Here is an 8,664-nt window from a genome sequence, read left to right as displayed (position 1 = left end):
CTCCACAGAGCAGAGCAGTGTGCTGCTTGGGCCATGCCCAGGGAACCTCTGCATTATCATCCCATGTTCACCAGCCTGGATAGAGAACTGATAGACTGACCCTGATTATGATGATGTGTGATTATCGTTCTAACCTCTCTCTCTCTCTCTCTCTCTCTCTCTCTCTCTCTCTCTCTCTCTCTCTCTCTCTCTCTCTCTCTCTCTCTCTCCTCTCTCTCTCTCTCTCTCTCTCTCTCTCTCAGGGATTTGGACAGGAATAACATCACCAGGATCACTAAAGTGGACTTTTCTGGCATCAAGAACCTGCGAGTTCTGTAAGCACTCTCTCCGACCTTCACAAATAAGCACGATAATGAGATAACTTTTGATATAACGTTGAAATACACTGAGTGTACAAAACATACATAACACTCCAATGTGTCCCACAGTTGTGTCAAGTTGGTTGGATGTCCTTTGGGTGGTGGACCATTCTTGATACACACGGGAAACTGTGGAGGGTGAAAAACCCAGCAGCGGTGCAGTTCTTGACAAAAACCGGTGCGCCTGCCACCTATTACCATGCCCCGTTCAAAGGCACTTAAATCTTTTGTTTTGCCCATTCACCCTCTGAATGACACACAATCCATGTTTCAATGGTCTGAAGGCTTAAAAATCCATGTCTCAGTAGTCTCAAGGCTTAAAAATCCTAACTAAATATTGTATACCCAGGTTGCTTTGTTTAAGGGAAAAACATTGGTTATAGTCATTAGGAAAGAAACAGGTTATAGTGATTAAGTAGATCATTTTGAATTTAATATGTTTATGTTTCACCTATAAGTGCTGTCTAAAATCCCACGATTACGAGCCATTGGAAATAACCAAGCAAATGGAAATGTGTAATCATGGAAGCAAAATGTCATAATTACACAATATTTACAAGGTTAAAAGCATAGCGTTCGTACGTTTTACCTGGCTAATGACATGCAGTAAAATGCAACTGCAGTAGAACTTCCCTCCAACTTCTCTCACAGCTATCACAATGATGATATACAAAGGAAAGTATTTGACACTCATCTGTTTGGAGTTGTTCCGATGGGCTCTTTCCTCCCATCTCTGCCGAAGAGAGAGAGCGAGCATGTGTGACTGTGTGCTGAGCTAATGACTGTAATCTAACGACGTCTTGGTGCTGTTTACCTCCTGAATAAGGGCCTGTAAAAGGATGGCTTGGAGATAAAAATAACCGGCAAACGAAAGCGCCCAAGGAGTGGTAATAAGCAGTGTCTGTCCTGCAGTACTGTCAGCTGGGTCCGCTGCCTGCTTTATGTGGTTCATGATTAACAGCAGTCAGCCAGTGACATTTCCCTACTCCAAACCATGTGGATGTAGAGGCCTTGGGAACTACATCTGAGTACACACACACACACACACACACACACACACACACACACACACACACACACACACACACACACCTTTAATGGTTTTACTCTTGGATTCCCTTCATTTTGGTCTGATACGCACATTAGGTACTATTGATGGAGTCTTTTTCACTGCTGGCTTGCCCCTCACAATAGCATAGGTGCTGGCCTACGTCCCATATGGATAATGGAACACATAAACTATATGAAAACAATACTATTATACTACATGATACACACAACCCCATCTGAACCCCATCTGGTGGGTTCAGAGAATGCTTACTTAAATGTCGATAAATAAACCAGCGTGAGTTTGATCCCTCGTTTGTGGGAACCGGATTTATATATCAGATCATCATCCAAGGTATAGGATTCGTATTTTATCAACCAAATAAGGCAATTATTTTGGGCTAAACATTTTGGTATTTGCCTAACTAGCTCCATCTGAGACCAATCCACGGGTATTAGAGCTGTTGGCTTTTGGCTACACCGATGGGTTAGTCTGGAAACCTGCGGTATTCTTCACAAATGACCTCTGAACAGTTCTCTATGATGAGGCCAACTGTGTCATCTCCCCCTGATAAACATATATGACAAAAACATGTGTCAATAGCAGTAAAACAGTCACATGTATAAACATTTGCTTAAAATATTATTTATAACCAAGAGCCTCCTGCCAAAAGACCGGAATTCCACATGAGAAGCGTAGAATGTTTTCTGTCTCGCGTTTCCACTTACTACTTATGGCCTTGGTTGTATCAAGCCGCCATGAGTATCAGTCACTCTGTGATTCATGTGCTTCTCATGGATGTCACTCCAAATTGGCCTTAATATCCACAGACACAAATATAAACAGCATATCCATGGAGATGGAGATGTTCTGCCTTTGTAATGCATCTGGAAAACCTTAGGGATCCTGAAACATGACATGATGTTCCCGGAGCAGAGCGTAGACACTCGACAGACTAAAGTAAGGAATACCCATTGAGACCTCAATGCGAAACTCTGTAGTTATAGTACATGGTCTTGTTTCTAAAAGGAGTACATGGTCTTGTTTCTAAAAGGAGTACATGGTCTTGTTTCTAAAAGGAGTACATGGTCTTGTTTCTAAAAGGAGTACATGGTCTTGTTTCTAAAAGGAGTACATGGTCTTGTTTCTAAAAGGAGTTATGTAGCGTTACCCCATGTTGCTTTTAACCCATGGTTTATAATGTTGTCTCCCTCTTTTCTGTCAGTCACCTAGAGGACAACCAGATCACAGTGATTGAGAGGGGGGCGTTCCAGGACCTCAAACAGCTAGAGAGACTGTAAGTATCCCTAGACGACCTCACTTCCCTACTCAGCAGCCACTGCAGCAGACTGACACCCTCTTGACAATTTTCACCCCTACTACCACGTTTGGGTATTTACACTGTTTCTGTGTGTTTAAGTGTGTGTGTATGTTTGTTTGTCTGTGTGCATTGCGTGCGTGCGTGTGTGTGTCACATTCCATATATGTACTCAGAAGCACTCAAAAAGGCATATTTAGGTAAGGATGATATAGTTTACCTAAATATAAAAGTCAAGGTGGGGGACTCTCTCACCTGCTCCTTAACACAGGTGAAGCATACCTCCACATCACTCCTGAGTGTGAATATCAACACTTTGACATGAAAACTGACCACTCTGTCAAAACAACACGGATGCTACTGCTTCTGATGTCCAAGTTCATGAATCGCCTAGACACTTGGCTTACTGACCTTGTCTGTGTCAGTGGGTTTGTTTTGGTCTGGAAGTAGCTGGCACACCACAAACTGGTAACTAAACCAAACCCATCCATGCCAGGCTTGCCAGCCATGACGATGGACCAAGTCCGCCTGTCGAATGTGCGTCAGTACCTGGGCAGACCATCTCCCAGATCTCCCAGCCAAATCCCCTGGTCCACTTTCTGTCACAGTCTCTCCCTATCCCGCCAGGAACTCACTCTACCTGGATGTTATTCTGCCGGCCCATCCGCCTTTCACACCACTCTGGAATTTTGCAGTATTCCGGCATTCCTGCCCCCGTCATCCCCTTCTGCCCCTGGTTCGGTCTGGGTACGGCTGGGTAGGAACCAGGGTCTGAGTGAAGGGTTCTATGTCCGCAGACTACGCACTGACACTCCTGCCCTGTTGACTGGAGCCCATGTGTGACTTGGACGGTCGGGGTGCTGTTTGAATGGCACGGGTGCTCTGTGCACACATAGACCTCTCGCTTTATGACCCTGGCTCTGGGACAGGTGGGCGTTAGTACCGAGGTGTAACATGACAGGGATCACACTAACAGAGATCATAGACAGGGCCATGGGAACATGTCTCCAGTCATGTTGTCTCTCTCTGAGGGAAATGTATGTGAGTAGAGTAAAGTAATGGGGTGAGGGAGATGAACTTTGATGAAATGGAGCTAAAGAATCAGTGGAGAAAGTATCAAAACAGATCTGATTTACTTCGATTAGATCAAAGTCAGTACTATTAAGTGGTACATCAAATGTGTTTTATTGGAGTATTTCAGGCTAGACAACGTATGTGACAGTTGATCTGCTCTCTAATGTTGTGTTCCTCATTGAGGTCAAGTCAGAGATTGAGGCCTTTGCTTTGAGCTATTGTGATTTGTGGCGTAACAGCGTGGAAAGTAGATATGCTAGCTGGCTAGGTGTTAGGTAAGCCTTTAGTCTCTCCATCCGGCTGTGCAGGCCAGGGATGGATGAGGACAGAGGGAGACAGAGGGAGTGTGATCAGGCTCTGAGGGCTTCGTTCATGACGTCCTGAGAACCTCCCCCGTCTTCCTCCACATACCTCAGCTGTGCCCTGTGACCCCCTGTCTCAGAGAAAGGCTTTGGTGCCATGATAAGGCCTATCTCCCTGAACCCCCCATGTTAGCCTGTGGAGACTCATCACAGTGATAATGGCCTTTAAAGACTTCAGATGACTTCAGAGCCTAATAACCTATGCCCATCTTCATAGGAAGTCACCCGCTTAAGCAACTTTTGCATAAGCTTTAGCCCATATGTCAACTCTTGACCCCCGGGCCCTGCCATTGGCTCATCCCAGTCTTCCTGTACCACGACCAGGGTCATCCCACTTCAGAGGTTCTAATCTGAGTGATTGATTGGAGCGTCTGTGTGTCGTTTACATTTCTCTGGCCTTCTCATCAATCTCTGTTCCCTGCTGTACCGCAACACAATGGTGCTTGATGTTGCTGTATGTTTCAGCCCTCAAATGTTCCCTAAGTCTGTCTCTATGTGTCTCGCTCACACTACACTGCACACAAACACAGCCCAAACTGTGCTCTATTCATTTGACATAGGTAAATGTCAGAATGCCTCGTCAAACAGCGGTAGTTTGACCACACTAACGCTTTCGCCCTTCCCTTACTCTCTCTCTCCTCTCCCCCGCTCTCGCTCTCTTTCTCTCGCTTTCTCTCCCTCTCTTATTTTCTCTCCGTCTCTCTCTCTCCAGGCGTCTGAACCGGAACAAGCTGCAGGTTCTCCCAGAGCTGCTGTTCCAGTCCACACCCAAGCTTGGCCGCCTGTAAGTCACAACGCTACTTCTCTTTGATATCTGATCGCTGGGAAACAAAGTCAACTTCCCCACAGTTTTAATTTCAATCATTGTCTTGGAAGGGGGTTTCCGCTCAAATATTTTGCTTCCCATACAGTTTGAAGAGGAGAGGAGGTTTGCGGTCAGTGCAGGGACAGTCACTGTGTTATTATTCTTTAACCCCCTAGATGTTGGGCTTTTATTTGGGTTGCGGATCCCTGCTAGGCGTAAGGTGACACAGCCCGGCTCTGTACTCCTGTCCATGAGGTGAAGGTGTGCTAGGGGGAATGTTTTCCTTGGACCAGAGGGGGTAACTGCAGAATTTTTATTCCCAAATATCCATTTCGCCGAACTCTTTGAATGCATGGCCTGGTCACACCGCAGCCGTTAGCCTTGCTGTCAGGGAGTACTGGAGCCGGTCCTCAGAGAAACACGCGTGCTCAGGTTCGCCCTGGGTGGAACCGACAACCGGCCCTGAACTTTACTAGTGTTTACTTTGGGGCTCTCTCAACATGTGGAGGAATATGTGACACAGGAGCAGCGTTGGGGCTCTATTAACTTGGGTTTAGTGTATTATTTTTTTGTTCTACTGTGAAATGTTTCCATTAGGAAAACAGAGAGATTGGAACTGCCAAATAATAAATTAATCTCTTTCAAAATGTCCTTGTTCCCTTCAATGTTTTGGAGATTACTCCAGAGATTAATTCATGACCTCTTTGTTCACACTGTGCGGCTTCATGTAGCGGTGATGACTTGATCCGTATTTGACGACAGCAGTCATGGCTCTGTTTAAAGAAATGAGACTCTCTGCTGCCAATTGAACAGCAGTTTGTGTTTCTCCTCTGGGCTATCAATGCTGTCTCAGAAACACTTGTTGAGAATGACAGTTTAATTTCCTCTCCTCCCTATACTGCTCCACCATAAAAGCATTATTGGCAATGATTTTTTTATATTTTTATTTTATTTATCAGAGGTTAATAAAGCATTCTTTACAATCCCAGACAGTTTCTAAGGAGTGGAAAGAATGGACAAAGTCCAAAGAGAATATTGTAAATCTCTCTGTTCTTATCCTTTTACCATCAGCAAATTTAAATTATAGTGTCTGAAGTTTCCTCCAAAGTTCTTTTGAGTTCTTTATCCGGTGACGTTTTGCTATGTCTAAACTAGCCTGTAATGAAGGCTCTCCTAATCTGGTCGGAGAGAGAGGTGGTTTACGAGCGGGTTCATAACCTCTCCCTGTCATACTTGGTTATTATCTGTAACGTTAGTGTGATATGAATTGCCTAACCCCTAACCCTGGTATTAAAAACGCTGCTCGGGCCGGCCAGGCTGAGGCAGCTGTAGAAAGCATACGCAGCGCATCACAGTTCGACAGGTTTATTTGATGTGAGTCCTGCCCTTGCCCTCTCTCTTCGCGCTAGCCAGCGTTCCAGGAAACATTCTGCTGCTTTGGGTCAGGTCAGAGAAAGGTAATGCCTGCATCCATAACTTAGCTGCAAGAGTCAAGACCAAGGGAGAGGAAGTGAAGTGAAAAGAAAGATGGTCTGTCCCGTCGGTCCGGCGGACTTTGATGTGAATGTGCCATCATGCAAACAAATGCATAATAGATGAGCTGGAGACAGTGGTGGCCGAGCAGACTGCCTCGCAGCTATATCCACAGGCAGGCTCAGGTATTGGGGCCAGGGACAGTGAGGGTTGTTGTGGTGGGGTAGGAGGGCTGGGGCTGGAGCCTGGTTCCCCAGAGTTGGTGGATTGGTTGAGGTTAGGGTTGCGGGAGGCTAGCCTGGTCCTGGCCTGGGTCGGTGGGATGATCATGATGGAGCCATTGGGCTGCTGGCTGGGGCGTTTGTGGTCAGCGCTCCCTGTGCAGGCCCACTCTGCTTGGAAGGAATGTGGTTAGAGTTACAAGGCTGAGACTGCAGCTCTGCTCTGCAGAGCACTGTCTGTGTGGGCAAAGGAAGCAGGGGCCTCTCTCTCTCTCTCTGCAAGGATAGCTCTCTATCTAGCAGGGGATTTCTGTCCCTCTCTTTCTATTTCTCTCTCTGCTCTGTATCTCCTCCTCCTATTCACTGACTGCCCCTCTAGATGTCTTCAACCTGATGGCTAATGGAAAGCAAATGAAGAATTAGAGGGAGGCCATGAAGATGCCTGCTCCTGTTTATTAATGGTGACTGGGAATATGCCCCCCATATTAACTCCACTTCCTCCTGACTGGCTGGTCGGCCATCAGGCCCCCACGTTGTGGTGTTTGAACGCAGGATATTTCAGCCAGCGATACCCATGGGACTCAACCACTCCCTGCCTTTGGCCTGCTCAGGTTGCATGTGATTGGTGCGCATGGAGGGCATAATGCACAATGTTTTCTTATCCTCTAGTCAATTGAGAGTCCTCTCTTTAATCTTGGTGAACAATTATCCATTTGTGAGTATAGTAGTTAGCCTGTCTGTATGCTATGGCCAGTAGTGTGGTACTTCTCCAAAACTCATCGTGATTGATTCTGCCAGAAGAAGAAGTCGTTGGATGCCTGCTCAGTGCTAGAGGCTGGGCATGGGCCAGCTACCCCCCCCAACCCCTTCCAAACACTGCTATCGTTTGCCCACAGTTTGTTTTCGTGTCAGGAATCGTTCTGTTGTTTTCCCATTACTTTGGCTTCAGCTCCGGTTTGTTTGGTTTTCACGGCACTCCATATTTGCTAGAAACAAATAACTCTCCCACACATTTCGCTTCTCACGCCCGGTCCGCCTCACTGTTTCGCTCCTGTTGGACGAGGACTGACTGATTTAGCGAACACAGGCACAAGATTGAGCTTTTTCCTAGTCTTTTTCTCGGTGTTAAAGCACGGTGCTTTAAACCAAGGCCTGCAAAACAGACATGCATGTGGACTACTGTAGTGGCCCGTATCAGTGTTTCTCTATAAAGCTCTTAAGCTGGTGAACAGGCTGTGTGGCTGTGTACTGCCTGACCACAATGCTCCTCCTGCCTGCGATATCTGCCTAATAATTCAATACGTCCCGAATGCATAAACCACGGAGCCCTGGCACGCAGCTCAGCCATTGGGCCCTCTGATTGTTTTCAGAGAAATGAAGCTCTCCCAGAATGCAAGCCAAATGTATTCTAAAATAGGGCTGCAATCAGCCAGTTTCTGGAGGCCAGACAGCTTTGTGATTTACTCCAAATATGTTTTTAGATAAATACAAGCTACAAAGACATTGGAGCTCTGCTTCTGAGCCATTGAGAACCGGACGGGGCACAGCCTGTTGGTAGACACTGAACTTTTTGTTTTGTTTTGTTTAGTTTAATTTAATTTATTAGGATCCCCATTAACTACTGCACATGCAGCAGCTACTCTTCCTGGGGTCCACAGAAAACGTACAAATACATGACAAAGTATAGAACAGTTATAAACAAGAACAACATAAGATATTTTTTACTTTGAATTTAATGTCATAATAATAAAAAGAGTTATATATTGGAAAGACACCAAGAATACTATTTACACACTTTTCATATATACAGTACATATTCATATTTTCATATACAGTACAGTTATATTAGATATTTAGAAAGAGGAGATGCAATATGTTTTTTACAGCTAAACTGGGTAACCTCTTGTTGCAGAGCGTTCCATGATGACATGGCTCTACACATAACTGAGCGACGCATCAAATCTGTTTTTATTTTTGGGTACAGTGAAGAAACCCATAGTGGTG

The sequence above is a fragment of the Coregonus lavaretus genome (genome assembly GCF_964263955.1).
Source record: "Coregonus lavaretus genome assembly, chromosome: 32".
In the NCBI taxonomy this organism is placed as follows: domain Eukaryota; kingdom Metazoa; phylum Chordata; class Actinopteri; order Salmoniformes; family Salmonidae; genus Coregonus; species Coregonus lavaretus.
This window is presented reverse-complemented; position numbering follows the sequence as displayed.